The following is a 24,030-nucleotide window of genomic DNA, read 5'->3' on the forward strand; positions in this document are numbered from 1 at the left end:
GCACATGCGAATCTGTATCTGTTCCTCTTGCTCGCTCTCTCTCTCTCTCTCTCACTCTCTCTCTCTCACACACACACACACACACACACACACACACACACACACACACACACACACCAAGTGCACCAGCACACACATTAACAGGATTTGCAAGGAGCATGAGATAGAAGTGTTAGCTTGTTGACAGAGGACTGGAGCACTCAATATGTTAGAGTGTGTGTGTGGCTGAAAAACAGTTTTTGGAAAGAAAAGTTCATTGTTTGTATTGCATTATGTTATATGATAATATTATTATTAAATAATATATTACTTCATATTATATTATAAACAAGCACCTCAGAAAAGAATACTGACTCTGTTTCCTTATTTTAAAAAGTTCAAAAATAAAAAACTCCCCAGCGATTTAGCTTTTGTACACAAAGGCTTAAAGACTGTCATATTTCCCTCAAAACAGAAAAAATAAATATAGGTGACTTTATTCCTTATGAACGATGCATGTTCCTAAACTTTAAAAAGCTGCCCCTGTCACTTATTATATTATAAAACAAAAGCAGAATGACAGATTTTTGCTTGTTTTTTTCCTCGCTGTGATACTGTGATAATGGAGGCCCCGAATAGCTTCAGACATCTGTATGTCTTTTCTTATAAGAGTGCCGCATATCAGTTTGCAGATTTAACGCGACTGCAGTTCATGACAAATGATGGTGCATTCTTTCCTTTAACAGAAAATGAGTTTTGAGGAACAGCTTTGAGGGACACACAGCGGACCATTCTGCCTAATCGCACCACACAGGAGGCGCTCCTCACAAAACACATCTGTCCCACCATCAACCAGTAAATCTCAGGTAAGACGCTTTACTTTTACTTTGTTCTGGGCAATAAAGCTGCAATTTTTGGCTAAACACATACGCATATGGCACACTTATCTGGAAATACTTCAGAGTTTTGAAGTCGACGTCGGATTGGATAATTATACAGGATTTCCTGGAGATGTGTGTGTGTCGCGTTTTTAATGTTCCGCCTGGAAAAAGTTGCTGTGACGCCGAACTCCTTAACAAAAGTAGAAAGCCGTGAAAGACACACAACTGTGATGACGCGCACTTATCAGGATAAACTTAATGCTGCATTTTCAAAAGTATATTTAATATTTGTATGTAAGTTCGCGGTATTGAATCTTTAAAATACGCTTGAGATTTTACACACCGTATTTGTGGCAACATTTCCACACGCCTAAACATGACGCGTCACAAAATGAAACGTGATTGGTAGTCAAAGCAGACAAAGTTCCTCAGAGCTTCTGCTGTTAGTCTGAAGGTCTGGTTATGAGAGACTACATGGATTCCATAAAAATACTGAACAGTTATATTTACCATGATGACATGATAACGTGTCGATCCAGCAGGAATAGACTGCATTTTAAAATACGATTTTAAAATAGAAAACAGCAGTTTTAAATTTTTATAATGTGTTTGCACTTTCAAAAACAGTTAAAAGTCTTACTGGCTTTACATTTTGAATGATAGTTCGTGTTGAATCATATTTTGTGCTGCTTTGTTTACTGAACAGAAAAAATCTAAATTATACAAACCATTCTAGCGCTACAAGACTTAATCTGTAAGTACAGTACACTAACCAGGAGATTGCTAGGTCATTTCCAGAATGCACCTAGCATCAAACGCTACTACATTCATGTGTAAAGTTTCTCAAGTCATAAGAAAACACAGCCTTATTTTTTTGCTTTTAATTATCTTTTATCCCTAATGAGCAAGAGAAGCAATCTTGCAATCTTCAAAGTATTACAGAAGAAGTAAAGTACTTAAAAAATGTGTTTTTGTTTATGTATTAATGTCTTAATGACATTATGTATGTAAATAATAGTTTTTCTTGATAAAAAAGCATAAAGCATTTTGTACAACACAAAGGTGTAATGTTTTCCAATGTTTAGCGTCCAGTGGAACTGACCAAATGCGTGTTCATTATAAACTGATCTACAACTAGGGAACAGAATAAGACAAAAAAACATGTTTACAGCATGCAATATAAACAGCGATGCATGATAACCACGTACTGCATGACCACCAATAGTTATCCGTGTTTCACAGTCTGTATTTTTCATAATAAACACGTTCTTTTATCATCTATGATCTGACTCTCAAGCAGTTCAGTGCAGTTCAAAGCCGTGCTTGCTGCAGACATCATTGCCTTTTACACTTGCTTTCACAGTTGATAGTAGATGGAGGTCAGGCTAATTGCTGCTTCTTTTCTCCAGATGGAGGTGGATGCAGCCGAGAAGCGTCATCGAACACGATCTAAAGGTGTGCGAGGTACAACGCACTCACATGGTATTAGCTATAGTCTTAATCAATGGTCAGTTCCGTTTCCCCACTTTCAATCCATAACTGACTTTTAATGCCTTTCATGAATTATCACTGATCGTCAGCAGTAGACTATTGATTAGACAGGTGGACCAGAAGAGCCCAGAAAATTAGTCTGCTCATAATAATATGATTTCTTTGTGTGGTGAATGTTGAAATGTTTCCTCACTCATTGTTCTTGCTTTTATTGTTTTTGCAGTTGCCGTGGAGGCTGCACAAGAGCTGTTCAGGTCAGGCTGCATACATTCACTTAAAGTCAACACAGTTCGCAACCAATTTACTTTCATAATGTGATGTGCTACACAGGATATTTAACTGGTAAAAACTCAATGTCATAATTCCAAAAATGTATACAATATACAGTATTGTTCAAATGTTTGGGGTCTGTAACGTTTTTGAAAGAAATCTTCTATTTTCACTTAAAATGCATTTTTTTATATACTCTAAAATAATACAGTAATATTACAAAATATTGCAATTTCAAGTAACTATTTACTATTTTAAATGCAATTAATTCCTAGGATAGCCATTTTTAAACTAAGAGCTTTTTGAAATCCTTCTATTGTGCTGATTTGCTGCTCAAGAAACATTTGTTATTATTATCAATGCGGAAAATATGTTTTAATATTCCTGATAAATATAGAACAGCGTTCATGTGAAACAAAAGCACTTTTAATCAATGTAATTTTAAAAAATATTACTACCTCAAACTTTTAAGTAAGTTTCATGCATTTTGTTTTTATAATTTCTCTTTAGAAATGTAATCTTTAAAATTTAATTTAAAACCAGAAATGTGTGGCACATAAGCTTGATTTTTTTTTGTTTTTACATGTCTAATTCATAGTTACCTAGTACAAGTGCCAACTTAAAAAAGGAATTGTACTTTCGTCATTTGCTCACAGATGCATTCGCACCTTGCATTTTCTGTCTTTAAAGACTAAAACAGGTGTATGACGCTGAAGTGCATTTCTGTTCAAGGTGGCATCTAAGTATAATTTTGCTAATTGATATTTTTCGATGTGATTTATCCAATATGGCAGGTACTACAGGCAGAACCTATAAATAGACCTTTCAGACTAATTGCCTTCAGTGAGAACATATGATTCTCCCAATTAGTATTAGTAAATATCCCTGCACTCCTAATGAAATCATGCATCATGATGAGAGTGAATGGCCTGCTTTTCCTCCAGGGCAGTGAGTCGTTTTACTCATATCTGCCCGTCACTATTTCCCCCTGCATATCTTTCCTTAAGCACAATTTACAGGCCTCCTAAATGGCAGCATTTTCCTCATTAAGAATGGTTTAACACCCACGCTGTTGTTAAAAAAGGCTCTTTTTTATATTTTCTGGCTACGTGTCCAATTACAATGACAGCGGCAAGGACACAAGGGTGTGTGACTGTGGGAGTGTGCTATGACCGCTTTCCAGAGGCGGCTCTCTACTATGTCATCTTTATTATGGTATCAGACTGAGAGGAGAAGTAAAAATTCCCTCTATTGTCTCTCTCTCTCTCTCTGTCTCCTTCCCAATCACCAGGGCAATCTGCTTCATCAGCAGGTCCAGGCCTGTAGCTGCAGGCATCTTTAACACCAGTTACACTCACTGATGGGTCACCAGCTTGATCAGACACAGATCCCTAGCCAACATCATCAAGGGGAGATGCAACTCTTGTGCTAGGCTAGACATGTTCCCGCTCAATTATGTACTCTTTTGCTACATTTTAAGCTTAAAATAGCTTCAGGTTTAAAACATGCACTATTGACTTCAATTTCAAGACTAAACGCAGTTTTGTGGAAGCTACTAATTCGGAAGCTTGCTTTCCAAACTACAAGCGGATCGAATATATAACTTTATATTGTATTATTTATTACTTCATCAGAGACTTATATACAAAAATCTAGAAATACAGACAAATTTAATATATGATTTACGGAGGGTTTAAATAGATTGTATTATATTATATTATCATTGAATTGTTTGGCATTAATAGCAGTTTTTGTAAATTGGAATATTGTGATAAATGATCACAATTAAAATAACTGTTTTATATTCTAATGTATTTTAAAAAGTAATTTATTCCTATGATGGCAAAGCTGAATTGTCAGCAGCAATTGCTCCAGTCTTTACTGTCACATGATCTTTCAGAAATCATTCTAAAATGCTTGTTGGATGCTTAGTGTTATCAGACTGAGCATTTATATGAAACAGAAATATTTTGTAATTATTATAATTATTATTATATGTCTTTTTTTCTGTCACTTATATTTTGCAAGAACATAGAAAGTAAAAAAAATGCATTTATGTGACCCAGAAATCTGCAGTTACATTGTAAAAGATTTTAATGTCACTTTAAATATTTTTCCTGTGTCCTTGCTAAATAAATAGTATCTGAAAAAATGTTACTGACCCCAAACCTTCGAATGGTAGTGTATAAATACTTCCTTTCAGTAATACAAGTATTACAAAAATGTATATTTTTAATTTATTTTGTGTGAATGCACAATTCGAGGATGCTTTTGAACTTGTGCTGCTGCTCACGCTCACAAATGTGACTTTTGATATGCACATAAATACCACTGCCAATAAAAAAGCAAACGCTTAATGAATATGTTAGGTTATCAGTGACACTGTAACTAATGTGGGTAGTTTTATGCTGATGACTAGGATACTGGTTTGCTCTGACCCTGAGCTCGAGCGGGCAGCAGTTCTAAACTTGGATGTTTTCCCTCATGGCTTTTAACTGGCTGTGGACCTAAATGGAGCAGCCAGAGAGTGATATACAATATAAAATATGAAATATGGAGCCTGGTGAGTCATCGGCCTGGAGGACACTGGGAGCTCTCTAAATCTGTAATGAAGGCTGATGTGCCACTCTTCGAACATAGTCAGCAAGAACGAGCGTTTGTGTTTCTCTGTGCGCGCATGTGTGACGTCAGCCTTGTATTAATTATTCCTCTCGTCTGCAGCTGTCCCACACCTGGATGTGATGGCAGTGGACATGTCAGCGGCAAATATGCCCGACACAGGAGGTAAGAACCAAAATCTCATTCATATGAATGTGTGCCCAGCCATGAACGTCTGCGAGAATGAAAGCTCTTAGCCACTTACAGAAAAACTCAAGACCAATAGCGAAATTAAGTCAATTGAATTAGATTTTTTTCTTCACATACATCCTTTTGCCAGCCAAAAGTTGTGAAAGTGCTGTTAAAAGATGTGAAACTGCAATGAAACAGAGCTGGCATTTACTGAAGTGAAGCGTTTTAACAAAGTATGATATGTTTTCTGTATCGTGAATAATTAAATAATTTAATGGAATGGTTTGCTTCAGTACTTACAGTACATTACTAGGCCTCAGTATTAGAATTTTTTGCTTGGGCTGTTAGCTCTACCTCTTTAAATGTAGCTGCTGTTGACTTAAAGAGATAGATCACTCAAAAATGAGCCTGTGTAATTCAAGGCTATAGGTTCACAGTTAGCACTGATCAACTAACATACATAGAGCTCATTAAAAGAACCAGTGGTTGTTCTCAGATCAAGTTGAGCATCCTTTACCGTATTTGTTAAGCTATATGTGTGTATTATATGTGACCCAGGATCACAAAACCACTGGGGTATATTTGTAACAATAGCCAAAAATACATTGTATGGGTCACAATTCTAGATTTTTTTTTTATGCCAAAAATTAAGTAAAGATCATGTTCCATGAAGATATTTTGTAAATGTCCTACTGGAATTATATTAAAACTTAATTTTTGATTACTAATATGCATTGATAAGAACTTCATCTGGACAACTTAAAAGGAAATATTTTCAGAGTTTCAAAGTTATATCTCAGCCAAATATTGTGCTATCCTAACAAACCATACATCAATGGAAAGCTTATTTATTCAGAAAAAAATACATAAATTGACACTTTTTTGGTCCAGGTTCCGAAATGTTGTGTATCTAAACGATTATTAAGTCACTTGATTTATATGGGTTTCTTTTTCTCTCATTATGAGCTGATAAAATTTAGGTGGAATGAACTTTCAGGTGGAAGAGTAGAAATCTCCTAGATTTTATTAAATTGATATTTTACGTTTCAATGATGAACAAAGTCTTTATGGGTTTGGTGCATCTTGAAGGTGAGTAAATGAAGAATTTTCCTTTTGGGTGAACTGTCCCTTTAAAAACAGATATAAATGGATAATGGGTCTGTTGCTAACTCTCATTAGCATACATAAAGGGATACATGGGGCTATGTGATGATAGGCACGACATCATTAATATTGTAATCAGCTTGTCAAGTGTCTAGCAAGATTGTGTTGTTTGTTTCTTTGACAAAAAGCCTTTCTGAGGACAAATTGTGGAAGCAATACAAATGGCACCGTATAACTAACAGGCAACTGGAATTAATTAATGTGTATACTTTAACACTGATATAAGCTGAGCGGTTTAAATATTTAGCTTTTTATTGGGCTGGCACCAGTTTCCTCGCATACGAAGGTAATAACCTCTGATTTGACAACTGCTGTCGAAGTCACTCTCAGTCTGTTCAGCTTCCTTGTTTAACAGTCTCTCCTCTTGATGCTATTTACTGTACCTCAAAAGAAAGATACAAAACAAGAAAGGCAGAACAGAAAAGATTGATGGATACGTCTACTGTGTCACCTCATCAGCCAAGCCCTGTGAACCACCAACCAGAATTGCATTTCTGCAACAGACAAATGGTACCTCCAGCAGACCTCTCACTGAAAAGGCAGAGAGAGGGCGAGAGAGTGATGAATTACCCCCAAACGAGAGGGTGGGGAGAGAACGGCGCTCCGACTGTGCTGTCAGAGCATGCTAACATTTGGGGGGCATTTGTGGGAACATTGTGGGAATGGCAGGGTTGTAATGAGGACACTGCGTTACCTGGGCAGGCTACGCAGCGTCTGCCGCCCTTTACCACTCCATTAAAAAGTAATAATGACAAAACAACAACAGCGTTTGTCTCCTGCGGCATACATTGGGTTATATCACAGCAGAGGCGCACACCCCTAATGTATAGCTGCTCTGATGGGGGGGATGAACTGATGCAATGTATACATTGTAAGTTTACGTATTGTAATGACCTCTCAGGGCAAAACATTATAGAAGGCTGATGTGTATATCAGCCTTTTGCGCTTCATAACACACAAACAACTCACAAAATATTTTAACTTCAGGGATGTATGACGGCTTCTTACGGGGTTAGTTCTCTTAAAGAGATGACTTCGTACATTATTTACCCCTAAATGGTTCATAGGAGTGCCTTAAGGATGCACTTTATTAATATGCACCTTTTAAGGGTAGATAGTACAAAGTTGTTCCTTCAAGGATACTGTCCTACTGACAAGCTGTTGTACCCTTGAAGGTAAAATGTTTTGCATATTTTTCTGCGTAAGAGATTTATTTAGTAATAAATCAGTTGCTCATTACATGAGTGTCACCAAATAGGACATGAAATATCAATTTCCATTAAAGTCATATTGTAATTGTTACTGTACGTTATTGAAATGCTTTTGATAAAAATAAAAATAGTACTAAACAATCGGCCTAGCAATAAGACAAATGCCACACTAATATTAAACTAACATTAAAGTTGACAGATCTAATGCAATTAACTCAGAGTGTCTGCGGAGTGAAACAGATTATTGACCTAATATGCAACGCTATAGACAACGTTACAGTAGTAAATTAAGCGTTTCTAGTGTTTAATTAAAACTGTAAAATTGCTAAAGTTACAGTAACAGTAGCAACATTTTTCAGGTCTGTTCTTAATAGTGCGCAACGCATGAAGCACAGCATGCACATAAGTCACAGCACAGCAATTCTGGGGAACTTTTTCGCCCTCTAATTAAACTATTCATTGCTTTAAAGAGATAGCTGGTCAGTTGCCGGTCCTCAAGTACTTCTACGTATAGTAAGGAAAAAAATATTGCAGTGAAGACCAACCGGATGTAAACTATCCCTAATAACTAATTTATTGCAGTTAATAAATTAGGTAACTATAGATTGGGACATTTGCCCAGTAGATTAAATGTAAAGTGGGCAAATTAAGATCTTAAAATATAATTTTTAAACAAAAAATGGTAAAACAAATTTATAAATGTAATGTGCTGCTACACTGGACCAATAGTGTTGCATTCGTGTTAATATGTTAGAAATAACATCTCAAAATACCCACTTTTACACCGTCCGCGTTGCATACTCTTCCTAAAAACACGTTATCTGCTCATTCTCCTTTTTAACGTATTCCTTTTAACAAACGCAAAGACTCGTAATAAGAGGATGTGTCAGTACAGGTGTGACTGCTATGATTTTAACAGGGTTTAGTAATTGCTTTGTGCAAATCATGTTTAGTGCCCCTTTTTTCTCTCTTTCTCTTTCTTTCTTTCTCTCCTCCTCCTCTCCATCTGTGACTCTCTCTCGTTCCACTTTCCTATTTTCTATTCCTCTCCGCGCTCCTCCTCCTTTTTATCTTCCCCACATCCTGGCTCTTTGTTCCTCTACCTTTCCCTTACTCCTTCTGCGGTTCTCTTTCCATCCCTCTTTTTTAGTCTTCTTTCTCCTCCTCTCTCTTTCCCTCCCTTTCTGATGGATGACTCACGTAGGCTGAAGCCCAGGGCTGTATAATTCAGGGCTTGACAGGTAGCACTCACTAAAAGAATGGGAACTGAGCCAAGAGCTGGTGGCAGCGGCCAGAGAATGGTATAGCCGTATGCTCGCTCTCGCTCTCGCTCTCTCCCTCGTTTTTTTTTTCCATCAATATAACACCCTGCCTGCTTTCCCTGCTCTACACAAGTCTGGTCTCTCCTCCTTTGTGGTAGCCACAGTGCACAGATTTTAATGCCAGCCTCTTTCATCCACCATTGTATTTTCTCCCACCAGAAAAACAAAGAGACAATGTAGATGTGGTGTTTTGTAAGGGAATATGTGAAGTGTGAAAGGCCAATACATGGCTAAGGACGGAAAAAGCATGGTGTACTAAAGCCTGTGGGAGAGACCACGAAAAACTGCAAAATTTATGCATTTAAATTAAGCATAAGTATATATTTGTGATAATAAACAATATACACAGGAGTCAGTTCTTTCTTTTTTAAATATGAGGCAATGAGGTAAGATAAAAGAGCTCTCAAAGTATAAAGTTTGATTCAGCCGGGACTTCATTGAGAAATGGCCTGAATGACTGTTGGGAAAGGAACATTAATGAGTTACGCAGTTCAACTTTGCTCTCAAACAGCTGTTTGGTTGTGGCACAAATTGCAATTCATAAAAATTCACAGCGGTTAAAACAAAACAGATGTGTTTAAATGCCGATATTCACAGAATCGAATCGAAGAAGGGACCACCTTAATGGCTTTGAAATCATCAGAATACATTTCTTTTTTGAAAATACCATAGCGTATTTTTAGAGCTGCTATCTCCATTTTTAGTTATTTCGTTTTTTTAGTACTGGGAATAGTGCCACTTTCAAAATTTGCAGTAACAAAGTATTCTGAGGTCGAAAAATAAGAGTCTCTGCAATGGTTACTTAAGAACCACTCACATGTAATATGCTATTTGCACTAATGGAGTGTTTTATCAACATTAATGTCTTCTGGCTTGAATGGAAGTCAATGGAACTATGACCACAGCCATTCGATTGTTGAGACAGAGCAGCTGATGGATGCCTTTGTCTTTTCCCTACTCAAGAGTTTATTGAGATTTAGCATGATCGACGCTTGCAGATGGTGTTCATTTATAGCCTTAGGCCATAATTTACACCTTCGTTCTATGTAGCATGCAGAAATCATATTTGTGTGCCGGTAACTCACCAACAGCATGCAAACAGATGGGCTCTGGACTGTGTGGGCGGCACATGCAGTTTTGTCCTCTGTCTTCTCTTCTCACTCACTCGCTTTTTTGATGGGTCTTCGGGATGCAGTCTATGCGGTCTGTTGGCTTCATGCTCGTCAAGTCATTCTAAATTATCTGAGCTATACATGCCGAGGGCTTGTTTGTTATCTGTAAGGGGTTTGTAATTCGCCCAAACTGTTAATTCAACTGTGAGGCTGAGCCAGATGTCTCTTTCATATACTGTATTCAGACAGCGCTAAACAATACACAACAGGATATTTCCAACTTCATAACCTCAAAGTGTAAAATCTTGTATTCTTAACTATAGCTGTTGTGTTGGAATGTTTCGTATTTAAATATTTTTGTAACTTCTAATACTTTCATATTGTGGTCAGTTCTGCTTCTCATATTCTGTGCAGCACTCTGCGATTGTTAATGTTTAGTCCGCATTGATACGCTGTTTGTTTCACTCCGCTTCTGTATGTTCCAAAAAGACAGTGACTCTATCTGTGGGTTATAATGAAATGGCAGTAGGCGGCCAAGTGACTATCTTGTATGTTAGTCATTATTTTATTCAATTGATCTGTTTAACTACACTGATTAGTTAAAAGTGGCTGACTTTATGAGTGGGTCATTGAATCATTCATTTAAATGATTCATTAATTAAAATGAATTCATTAAAGGGTTAGTTCACCCTAAAATGAAAATTCTGTTATTAATTATTCACCCTCATGTAATTCCAAACCTGTAAGACCTTTATTAATCTCCGGAACACAAATAAAGATTTTTTTATTTATTTTAGAGAGCCATCTGACCCTCCATAGACAGCAATACAACTGAATTGTTCACAGATCATACACGTAGTAAATGCATTGGTAAAACAGTCCATGTGACATAGTGGCACAGTGGCCCAACATTAGTTTTGCGATATTAGGAGGATACTTTTCTGTGGAAAGAAAAAAAAGTTGCATAATTTACTCAACCAATCTTCTCCCCTGAGTTACGTAATTTTAGAGAGTATCACAATGCATACTTATGCTTTAACATACCTAACGTAAGCAACCTTGTTTACATCCGAGGAGAAAGCATGCGCACAAATGTAATTTCATGCGGTTGTTTATGCCTAGGGCAAAACGTACGTATGCGTTGTTATACTGTCTATAATGGCACAGGGAGAGAAGAATAGTAAATTATGTTATTTTTATTTTCTTTGCGCGAAAAAAAGTATTCTCATAGCGTCGCAAAACTTACGTTGAGCCACTGATGTCACCTGGACTATTTTACTTAAGTCTTTACTGGTTTTCTGGATCTGGTATCATTTCAGTTGTATTGCTGTCTATGGAGGGTTCGATGGCTCTCTAATTTCACTAAAAAACATCTTAATGTTTGTTACAAAGATCAACAAATGTCTTATGGGTTTGGAATGACATGAAGGTGAGTAATTAATGACAGAATTTTCATTTTGGGGTGAACTAAACCTCTAAAGAACAAAAGAAATGACTGGCTGATTTCAGAATTGCAAACTATCGCACACTACTCTTACTTATTCTGCCATGTCTTTATATAACATAAAAAGTAATAGTAAGCTAGCATGCAGCTAGTATTCGAAAATCAGTAATTGTCTTTATGAGTCATTCATTGATTCATACATTCTATAACACAGATTCATTTAGAATCCAAACAACTGACTGAATATTTTCACCTAATACTACTGTTGCTAATTCTGCCTTCATACAACAGAAATATTAAGGACAGTGTGTTATCATTCTCTTCTAAATTGAGCCATCTTATGAGTCATTGAATCAGCCACTAACCTGAATAATTAAAAACACTGATTCATTCAGAATATAGCAAGCGACCTTTATGGGTGATTCATACCGAATCATTGTTTGTGTATGCCTTCATAATGGGGTCTGGATTTTTTGTCAGGTGTTTTGTGTTTTCAATATAATGTCTTTGGTTTGTGAAGAAACAAAAAAATATTTTGAAATATCCTTCAGAAATCCAGTTGCACTCTCACCTATTACTTGCACTGCAATTTCTGCTCAAAATTCATACAATCCTGGCTATTTTAGACAGACTCGAGTTTGCTATACACACATAAGTTTCTGATGTGTGTATCCGCGCATCTGTGTGATGTTTACCCATGCAACGCAATCTTTATTACTAAGAGAGCTGCTTTTCCCATTGGATAAATCCTGTAGTCAACACCAAAGTACAGAGTTTCCTCTGTCTGCATCACATCTGATATCTCGGGTAGATCCGAACCTGAGTGAATGGCAGACTTATGCCTCCGAAGATCACGGTGAGATGTAAAACCCCGCTCCAGGGTCAGACTTGACGAGCCTCTGCGGTAAATTGAACCGCCAAGGACATAATCACCGCAAACAGCCTCTCGGTGTGTGTGTGTGTGGTAGTGTGATTGCACGGCGTGTTTTTAGGCAGAGGGGGACCGGGCTCCGCAGTGACAGAGAAGGCAACTGAGCTGCAGAGACAGAAAGAGCCCTGCAGAATGCACAACACCAGCACCTTCTTTGTTCTGCTTTTTGGGAGGGCGCAGAATGAAGGGAGGTTAGCAGGGAGATGTCTGTCAGGCTCAGAATCACTGATCTCTCTCTCTCTCTCTCTCTCTCTCTCTCTCTCTCTCTCTCACTCTGTCTGTCTGCTCAAATGGCAAATCCCACTCCTGAGGGGAGATCACCATGGTGACAGCGCCTTGCCACGCATGCCTGTGGATGCTGCAGTGTAGGAGCGCAGAGGAGCCGCACGCTCCTATGGCAACTCGAACACGAACAGCCAGCTGTAGCTGCTGAATTCGCCTCCACGGCCCTATAGTGTCACACTCTGCGAGAACGTACCTGGTGCCACAACAGACCTCAGCCTGAACGTGCTCTTGGTATTCGGGCCAATTAAAACCAAAGAGCATTTCTGCTGGCTAATCTGAGACCCCTCATTGTAACAGAACGAGTATTTGAAGACTTTTAATTAAAAAATAATCGCGTGTTTTTAGAAACAGACAGAGAAATTATTCTCGTTCATCATTCCGCCACTTTGAGAGCAATATTTGCAGCGTTATTATGACGGTTGCTGTGGAAATGATCAAACGGAGCAGGTCCGGGCTAATATTCTGGCCATTGCTGGTATTAGTCAAGTTCATCAGAGGATTTGTCCACCAGGAGCTGTCTGACTGAAGTCATTATTTCTCCCGGCAGTTCTGAAAGGCTCACAGATCTCTCTCTCTCACACAGTCTCTCTCTCTCTCTCTCTCTCTCTCTCTCTCTCGGTCATAATTACCTTAGTCCCACTCAAAGCCTGCCTCCGCCGCTCCCGTATTCAAATGTGGTTTAATTACCTGTGGAATTTTAATTGGCGTGGCCTGCCAGTGGGAAACGCGAAGGTGTCCAAGGTCATTCCGAGTCGTTCGCGAAACGCTCTCACCCACACAGACGACGCTGGCTGCCTGCCCGCACAACACACCATCGCATAGAAGCACAGCCTCTATAACCAGCACCTGCTTCAAACAATAAAACAATAAAGAGAAAATGGGCACCTCACACCAAAAGGCCGACTGATGCGTTGTAGGGTTATGAGGTTGAAAAATGGGATTTTATGGACAGTGTAGAGAATATGTAATTGTTACATTTATTATTACTACTGTCAAAGAGTAATTAATAGGGTAGTAATTAATAGTAATTAATTTGACACAAATTTCATGATTCGATTTTATTGTGAAGCTTTTGATTTAATTTGATTTCCGTTTTGATTCAATTCAATTCAATATTGATTATTTTGGATATATATATTAGGTACAGTACATACCAAATTTATTCAAGGGACAAAAATCTCTCAACTAATGCTGTATAATACACACGAGAGTCAGGTACTACATTATTATAATACTGAAGGTTAAAATTAACAATTATATTTTTATAATAGTTATTAATAGTATTTAATTCTATTCCAATTTGCTTTGATCCAATTTAATTGATAGCTAAAATCTTGGCTTATTTATTAAAACAAATTATTTAGCAAAATGCTCTGCTTGTTTTTATTTTTCACGGTTGAAGCACATACAGATACAGATTTGGGATGGTGGTATTTGAGATGTTTATTCATGTTTATTTCAGGCTGAAACTGATGATCTGACACATTAAACAGTGCCAAAACGCTATTTATTGTTTAAGTAATGTAATAAAATGGCAAGAATTTTAAATCTGTGGTTTTGTTTCAGATCAAAAATAACAAAGCAAAAAGCTTATAGCCATTTATTCTATGAGATCTGCGCTACAGGCTAGACTAATCGATTCTTTTGATTTTAGAATCAATATGTTTTCTAAAAATGAGAATTGCTAAAAATTGAGAAATCTATATAATTTTTTAGCCAGCAATAGTAATTAATGATTATTTTATGAACTGGATTTGCTTTAATTTGTGCCATATTACACCATATTTTTACATTTTATTTCATTTAATACTAATTGCTGAAATTTCAAAAATAGTATTTTAATCAAATTAATTTACATAATGTGACTGATACCAACCACAGATGTGTTATTGCAGTCATAATTGTAACAAGTATGGTATATTATTGTTTTAAACTTGATTTCCATGCCAGTTTTTCAGGCCAAACCTCGTCGGTTATACAGTATTATAAGTTACATACAAATCTTTATTGGCAGCAGCCCTCGCTCCACATTTTCTGGCTTGTGCACTTTAATGCAGTATCTGGATAAGAAAGTATAAGAAAGATAACTGCTTGCAAAAAGATCTGAATTTAGAATGTTTCACAGTCCGATGAGTCCTGACCAAGCACAAGAGCCGCAAGAACAGGTTATAAAAACACAGCTCACGTTTTGATTGTCCTCTCGTCATTCAAAATGTGTGTGAGCGTGTGTGATGGCTTGTTTTTCTGATTCTAGGCAACCCAGTTTATCTACAAAGCCTCACTCTACTGCGAATCTCAACTCCCAGTTGTTAACTGAGCTGAAGGCTTGAGGTTATGACCTAAAGGAAGCTTGAGGAAAAGGTTAAATGAATAAAAGTATTAGCAATCAGAAATACACTTTGAAAAAAGATCCTCTGTGTTCTTTCGTCCTTGTAATAGCTCCAAATCACAGTATCAGATATATGAATATATGTAAATATATATTTGAATTATTTCTGAGATTAATGGCAAATGAAAAAATAGACAACTTTATGCATTAAAGATTTTTTTGTTTTGTTTTTTTTTTGCAGTTCGGTAATAATTGTCCCCAGGAGCCAGATTATGTTCAGCAACACAACACTTTTCTTTTTTCTCGCATATTGCACATTATCATAGATTATACATCATTGAATCAGCCAAAAACTCAACCCCTTGATTTTCTCAAATGTATTGTTTAGGTATATAAGCCTGGGGGTCAACCTTCATCATAAAGCCACAGATGAACCTATTTTGTATGAAAACTGAATAATTGATTCAAAGGATGCCACATTCAAACCAAACATAATTGCACATGCTGTTTTAGTGCAATTAAAGTTGAATTTCTGAAAACCTAATGATTATTATGGGATTTGTATAATTGAGGGCTAAGGCTAGAATGAGTTTCAAGCCTTGTTTATATTTTGGAGGATGAGTCTCATAAACGAGTCTTGGCGGTTTAGGAATAGCACTGTCTTGTGGGACCAGAGTTCAAGCAGCACACGCATTTACATGAATAAATGTGCCAGTGGTTATTAATGCTTTGTTATGTCTTAAACAATTCTAATACTTCTTATCTCTGAGGGCTGAGCTTTGGCACAGACGCTCTTCATAGATTCAAGGTAATTTTTCAGAACCGTTGCGCATAATTCTCTTGGTTTTTGTTTTCTTTTTGTTGTGCAGTGTGTATGGATGCCCCTTGGCTAAGAAAAGGAAAACCCAAGAGAAACCTCCACAGGAGCCAGCTTCCAAACGCCGTCCATTTCTAAGCATGGCTGATGGAGAGCCCGCGATGTATGAAAGCTATGAGGCCATGGAGGAGGGAGAGGAGAGGGAACAGGACGAAGTAGAGGAAGTGGAAGAAGAGGAGGATGAAGGAGAAGAGGAAGGGGACGATGAGGAAGAGGAGTGCTCAGATGACAATGAGGAACCAGGAGAGGAAGAAGAGGATGAGGAAGAGGAAGGAGAGGAAGACGGAGAGGTGGAGAGGGAGGAAGTAGAGGAGATAGAGCAAATGGAGGAGGAGGTAGAAGAAGATGAGGAAGTTGTGGAGGAGGATGGGGATGATGAAGAGCAGGACGATGATGAAGAGGAGGACGATGAAGATGAGCATGAAGAAGAGGAATACTACGAAAATCATCAGAGTCATCAGCAAGGTGAGGCTTTTTATTGCATATTCTGCTAACATTTTGCAGAATGTTTGTGTAGTTATAGAGACAACGTTTTTAGAACATGAAATAAAAAAGTGTGTATGCTTGAATAATTAACATAGCTTTTTCTAACCATATTCTAAAGACATTTCTCACTTGATTCATTAACTCGTGGATATGTATATTTATTCATTTTTGGATGGTAAAGTCTGATATTGTTAAAAAAAGTATTCTATTCATACAGAAATATTTTTAAAGAAGCTTTAAATGTTCTTCCTTGGTTATACAAACATTCTGGAAAAGGTCAGTAGGAAATGTAATGTTTAAAATCTACAGAAAGACATGTAGTTGCACTGACACACAGAATGCCTCATGAAATATGAATCAAGGGCAGCTTATTGTAGGTCAACCGACATTTCAGAGTATAATTGACAGAGTACGCAGTCATTAAAGTCAATGTTTTATTTCTTAAATTGCCTGTTTTAGTTTCAAGTCATACAGTATGTGTAATTTGCTGAATCAGAATGAAATCTACATACACCCTGCCGAGAATGGCCGGCCTTCGCCATCCTAATTAATGTGAATTTTTACAGCATGGAACAATCCAACTCCCCTTTCGAAACTGAGGGAAAGCAGATGTGACTGTTTCCTTAGTATGCGTCTCACCCTCATTCTCTGGTGTCCTCAATCGCTTGTGACAGTGCTTCCAGAGTAATAGAGAGGGAGGCTCTCTGAGTTATTAACTTTGGCCCCCTCACACACGCACAACGCCGTTCCAGGAGGTGTCAAATACACTCAGCCCCCCACCCCTCCCTGGTGAAAATGGGCTCCTCCTGAGGATATTTCTGGCTCCAGAAACAGAGCACCTCATCCGCTGCTTATCCCTGCAGTCTCATCCGCCTCTGTCCCAAATACTAGCAACACTAAAATCTTTTCAGTACAATTGAGAGGCTTTCAGAGCAGCCTGTGCTGCTTACATGTTATCGAACACGAATATGTCTGGTAAAACATTTAAAAGGCTGCCTGATGATTCATGTGCATTATTGCAGTTTCTCTAAAATTCATCTGTCTCGTTTGCAGAATACTCATATATATATTTTAGCAGCATAGTGGCAGTTACCATCTTGCTAAATTGCATTTGATTATTTAAATCAATTTGTACCTGTGTCATCGAGCTGTACGTGAAACCTGGCGTGACATTTGTCTTAGATTTGCTGCATCGATGCTATCGTTCATGAGACGTTACATTTTCATAATGATAGTGTTCAGGCCGCTTCAGATTATAGAGAGGACTGACATTTCGTTTGTGAATTTATCATGCCGCACAAGCCGCTTGCTGTTCACAGGGTGGAAGGCCCTAGTGCGCAACGCATTTGAGGATGTATTTTTGAAGCTGTTTAGAAAATTTTAAAAGATTAGTTCACTTCCAGAAATAAAATTTCCTGATAATTTACTCACCTCCATTTTCTCTTCATATACATATATAGAAAGTATACACTTTTAGCTCAACTAGCTCAACTCCGCATTACATAGTGACGTTGCAAAGGTTACGCTTGATGTAAATGGAAGTACCGACCCAATGTGTACAAAGCGAACATGCATTTAGAGTCGAACGCCTTTTACAAATAAAAAGTTAAAACGATTATGTCAGATGATGTTGAAGCTGGAGGATAAAATGAGATGGAGTTTTCCACCCTACTTTACGTTTTATAAGTGAAGTGCACAGACAAAGAACTGCTGCGCCGTGACCTTTCCAACGTTACTATGTAATGCGTGAAGTCAGGGACATGCATTGCAGAGCTAGGACGAGATTTGTGGTTAAAAAGTAAATAAAGAGATAAGACCCTCGAGATAAGACCCATTGGTCTCCAAGTCTATGATATGGACAAAAATACTGGAATGTTTTCCATAAAAAACGTTTTGACTGAATACATGAACATCTTGAATGACATTGGGGCGAGTAAATTATTAATTTTAATTCTGCAAATGAACTAATCCTTTGACGTTACACTTTATTTTGATTATCTAACTTTTGAATCATAAGTGCTACAAAGTACCTTTGCAACTACACATCAACTAAGTCTCACTAGCGTATTAGTAGAGTGTCCGTAAACAGTTAGTTTAGGGTTAGTAGAATATGTTGACATTTACTTTTCAAATTTATTTATAGTCAGAATGTCTGTTGGAGGAACATCAAAGTAATATTCAGACACAGACTCTCCTCTAATACTAGATTGTAATTTGACATATTTGCAAAGTTATTCACAGCAAGCAGAATGTCTAAAATGCGTCAGAATAAAGGGTTATCAAATTCCTTTTCGCATTTAACCAACAAATTGTTCTCTTTTCTCTTCAGACGACAATTACTCTAGTGGTGGACAATCAAAATCCAATCAAATAGTTGAGAAGGACAATAACAATAACAACAGCATTAACAATGAGGAGTATGAGAATTATGACGAGCTAGTGGCCAAGTCTCTTCTCAACCTTGGTAAAATCGCAGAGGATGCCGCCTACCAGGCAATGACTGAGTCAGAGATGAACAGCAATTCTTCCAACAGTGCAGGTGAAGATGACGACGAGGATGAAGATGAAGGGAGCGAACAAGGAGGCCATAAGGGAGAGCTGAGTGTCGATTTGGATAGCGATGTGGTACGTGAGACAGTGGACTCCCTGAAGCTTCTCGCCCAGGGACACGGAGCTGTGCTTCCCGACGACGGATACGCAGACGCCGGGGATCCTGGCTCTGCTGGTCACACTAACGGACGGGGCCAGACGGAGGAGAGCGAGGAGGAAGTGTGTCTCAGTAGCTTGGAATGTCTGCGTAACCAGTGCTTCGACTTGGCCCGCAAACTCAGTGAGACCCAGACGTCGGACCGGTCCACGATGGAGGACCAAGTGCACCACCAGGTGGAACATCAGCATCAGCAGCAGCATCAGCAGCAGCCTCCGATGCATCACATGCCCAGGTATGACAGCTGCCATATGGACCAGCACAGACCCCTTGAGAGGAACTACTCAGACATGGTCAATCTGATGAAACTGGAGGAGCAGCTCAGCCCTGCTTCAAGAGGCTACCCCTCTAGCTGTGCCCAGGAAGGGGATGAGGACACTACGTCAGTGGCCTCCGAACGTTCGGATGAAGCTTTCGACATGACTAAAGGCAACCTGTCGCTGCTGGAAAAGGCCATTGCTCTGGAATCTGAGCGTGCCAAGGTTATGCGAGACAGAATGGCATCAGAACAGATGGTGGCTCGGAGGGACAATCAGCGCCTTCATGGAGAGCACAGCCCAAGGCAGAGCAGCAGTGCAGAAGAACGCAAGGCCCGACTCCATCATGATGGCGCAAAAAGAGCATATTACCCTAAAGGTAAAAATAAAACTTCTAATGAGATTTTACATTTCAGAAGAGATTTCAGTAAATAGTTCCCCTTCATTATACAGAATATGTAAGTCATATTCTGCCGCTGAGGAAACAAATAAAAAAGGTTATTTTGGTAATTTCTCACAATTGTTCGATATAAAGTCACAACTGTGAGATAAAAAGTCAGAATTTCCTTATTTTATTTCTTTAGTTTTGGTAAATGTGACTTTATGTGATATTTTATTTCATTATTGTGACTTTATTTCTCCTAATTGTGACATTATATCACACAATTTGACTTTATGTCTCACAATATGGCTTCATATCTCACAAATGCGACTTTATTTTTCCTAATTGTGGTATTATATCTCACTATGTGACTTTTTTCTCACAAATGCGACTATATATTCCAGTATGACGTTCTTATTCCGAAACATTTTCTCACAACTACCAGTTTTTGTTTTTTTTTACTCTTCATACTTTATACTAGTTCTATCCTTTTGTAATTCTTTATTATTTGTAGTTGTGATTTCAAATCTCACAATGTGGCCTTATATCTCACAAATGTAGCTTTATTCCTTCTGTTTGTGTTATTTTTCATTAAAAATCACAATTTGAAAGTATTTCTCATAAATGCCACTTTATGCATTCTGGTGTGACTTTTCATTTCTTACTTTAAACATTTTGCACAGTTAACAGTTTTTTTTTTTTTTTTTTTTCCGTAAGGGGAGCATATTTGCACAAACAGAGATCTTTTGAATATGAATATAATTTTCTTGTCCTAAAAGCTGTTATGGCATTTGTTCCCCAGTGTCTTGGGTCATTAACATTCCGTCACACATTGCGCCCGATGACATTGATGACTATGGGATCACTTTGGTGAGACGGAAACATTTTTGGGGCTTGTTTTAAATACTCAGGTCACCCTGGTAGCGACTTCCATAATGACAACAGCTTATGCTGCTAAAATAGGCTGACATGGTAACATCAGAGACTTACCTTGTCAGGCATGAGTAATGGCAATCTGCACGGCCGTTAAGAAAGCAAATCTCATCCCTTGGATCCCATACATGGTTTATTACCTCAAATCCTTCCCAATCCACAACCACTACCATTGGGAATGAGCCATCTTCTCTGATATATCCAGATATTAGCAATCAGGAACTACAGGAGCATATCAATATCACATTTAACAAATGTACGTTACAGTGCTGAGGATCCTCAGATCACCTTTGGTTACCCAACCTAACAGCTCCTCCTATCCGGTACTTTAAAAGGTTCATCATTTGTCTCTGCTCAGATGGAACTGCTTTGTATGTTTCATTTCCTTCCAATTCGCTCAATTTGCACTATGTTTTCCATTAAAGAGAATGTCTCTGTGCTTCCTATCGAAGAACAGTTTGCTGTTGTTTTCAGTGCACGACCACAGCAAGTCAGAGGGTCGTGTAATTATAGAATTACACCATGATTTCACACCTTGTCTCCAGAAACTATTCTTGGCGCTAATTATTGGAGCGTCGTTATTAAACATGTCGAGTGATCTCACTGTTCTGACTGACAGGGAGCATTTTTATTGCATGCTTGTGGTGTTCTACAGCAGTTATTTTTGGCTAATAAAAGAAGAAAGATATTACAAATGCGTGCACATAGCTAAACCGGATTGAATAACAGAGAACGCATGTATTGATAAATGCATGCGCGATTTTTGGAGAAACTGCTGTTTGCTGATTATTCCTTTCTGGTCTCGCGGTAGAAGCTATGCGCACTACACGTTCCAAAACCAGTGAAAGCTGAACATATTTTTCTTGGGGTTTTTCATTTGCAAGCTAAAATTGGGGGAACCGTTATAGTGAAAACGTTAACCTATTTAACAGCAGGAATCTGAATTGGTTGCATGTATTTAATATCAATAGCTCACATGAACACACTAACCTGGAGTGAAATGTTTTTGTAGAATAAAATAGCATGAGATGAAATCATGGACACATTTATATGTATATTCTTTAGTAGTATATTTTACTAATCTATATATTTTATTAATCTGTGGTAACCGTGATATATGCCAAATAATTGACTCCAGTCCATTGAATTATTAAGAAATAATGCACACCCATGTGCATTATTTTTGAATAAATCAGCAACCTATCATCAAATATTCCTTATGGATTTACACACACACACACACACACACTCACACACAAACACACACACACACACACACACACACACATATATATATATATAAATGTTGTACATATCAGGAAATCTTTTTCATTGTCTGACTGATGAAATTCCTCTGTGGCGTGACTGTTACATTTTTTTGAATCACAATCCAATATAATCTCAGCCACAAGTCTCATTCAAGTTATAGCCTTTATCCAGTGTCCAATTTCAAAGCAAACAGACAGTGTTTGAAAATAGCCGTAACCAGAGCATAAATGTTATCACAAAGAATCCAGCAGGTTAATGGGATTTGCTTACTGTGCCTGTAACAGGATCGCCAATAGCTGTCTTTGCTTACAGACTCAAGGGGAGAGAAAAAGAAAGCAAGTGTCCAACCCCTGGTTGCGATGGCACGGGACACGTCACCGGACTCTATCCTCACCATCGGCTTGTCCGGCTGCCCTCACAAAGACCGCGTGCCACCAGAAAGTAAGCCGAATATGACCCGCCATTTGCACACGGGGTTTGCCTGTGCCGTCTGTGCTGTGTGCATGTTTTACCTTTCATTTTCTGTAATGCATACGAGCGCATTTCCTCCTCCACCCAAAGCGGTGGCGCACTTTCTCGTCGACCAAGCTCCGCTCGTCTGGATGCGTTGATTGGTGCTTGTGAATAATTTTAGCCTGTTTCTCAATATGGCTGCACTGATCTCTGAGACGCAAAGCAGCTTTTTCATCACTACCTCCAGTCACACCTCTAATTGGATGAGGATCATGTCACAGGCGGGTTCTGATGAGTCAGTTTACTGCAGGCCCAGAGATGTAGCGCTGCAGGATGTGTCATAGACAACCTAATGGCTAGACTCATTTAATTCACCCAAAATAAATCCGTTTTTATTGAAGAGAGCTTTCTTTTCCTCGTACGCCAATGCTTTCACACAACGTGCATGCCATTAACACATTGCATGCCTAGATTCTTCTTTCACCATATGGTGTGGCCGTGATTAACTTTATGATTAACTGATTTCAGCTGGACGTTTCTTAGGAGCATGTGCATGCTGTTGTCACTGAGCCCGTTCAGCTTAATGGAACACAAGGCTTTCATACTCGCTCTGGATCCTCCTAACCTTCTCTCGCCCTCTCCTCTCTGTTTGTCCAAGTTCTTGCAATGTATGAGAATGTTCTAAAGTGCCCCACGCCAGGCTGCTCGGGACGCGGCCATGTAAATAGCAACAGGAACTCCCACCGCAGGTGAGTGGCTGGAAGGGACGTGGAGAGAGGAAACTGGCGCCACTGTGGGGACTGATGTTCCAGTCTTTTTACACACTTTATAGAGGGAATAAGAAGAATGCCTAGTTTTAGATGGAGCCTTGTTTTAAGGAAGGAGAAGAGGGACTGATTTGTTTGTGTTGTGCTGAGCTCAGCTGGATTGTAGAAACACATAGCTCCAGGCTCAAATATTTTATTTGCGCATTGGCACTTTTGACATGCAGACTGAAGATTCAAGATTCTATTCCCAAAAGGAACAAGGGACTTGGTGAACTTTGTGAAAATTTATAAATAAGATCATTTATAAAATATACTATATTGAATTAATATCAAAGTCCTGTCAAACGATTAATGACGATTAATCACATCCATAGTTATTATGTGTATATAGATACAAAAATGCATGTGTATATTTAAGAAAAATTGTATGTTTATATGTTAAATGTATTTATATGTAATATAAAATATATAAATACATAAGAATGTAAATATTCTTTAAATATACACTATATGTGTGTGTATTTATATTTACATAACAAATATACACAGTAACACTTTTATTTTGGATGTGATTAATCGTGATTAATCATTTGACAACACTAATATATATTAATTATGTATAAATTTAATAATATTAATGATAACAATCATCTAAAAATCAAAACATTTAAAACAAATGTCTAATTTCTA

General features: G+C 38.1%; 1 pseudogene; it reads left to right on the forward strand.

Annotated features, from left to right (window-relative positions):
- Positions 1 to 24,030, forward strand: part of LOC122324516 — a 307,667-nt pseudogene that overhangs the window by 267,062 nt on the left and 16,575 nt on the right.

This window comes from Puntigrus tetrazona, chromosome 20, assembly GCF_018831695.1.
Source record: "Puntigrus tetrazona isolate hp1 chromosome 20, ASM1883169v1, whole genome shotgun sequence".
Lineage (NCBI taxonomy): Eukaryota > Metazoa > Chordata > Actinopteri > Cypriniformes > Cyprinidae > Puntigrus > Puntigrus tetrazona.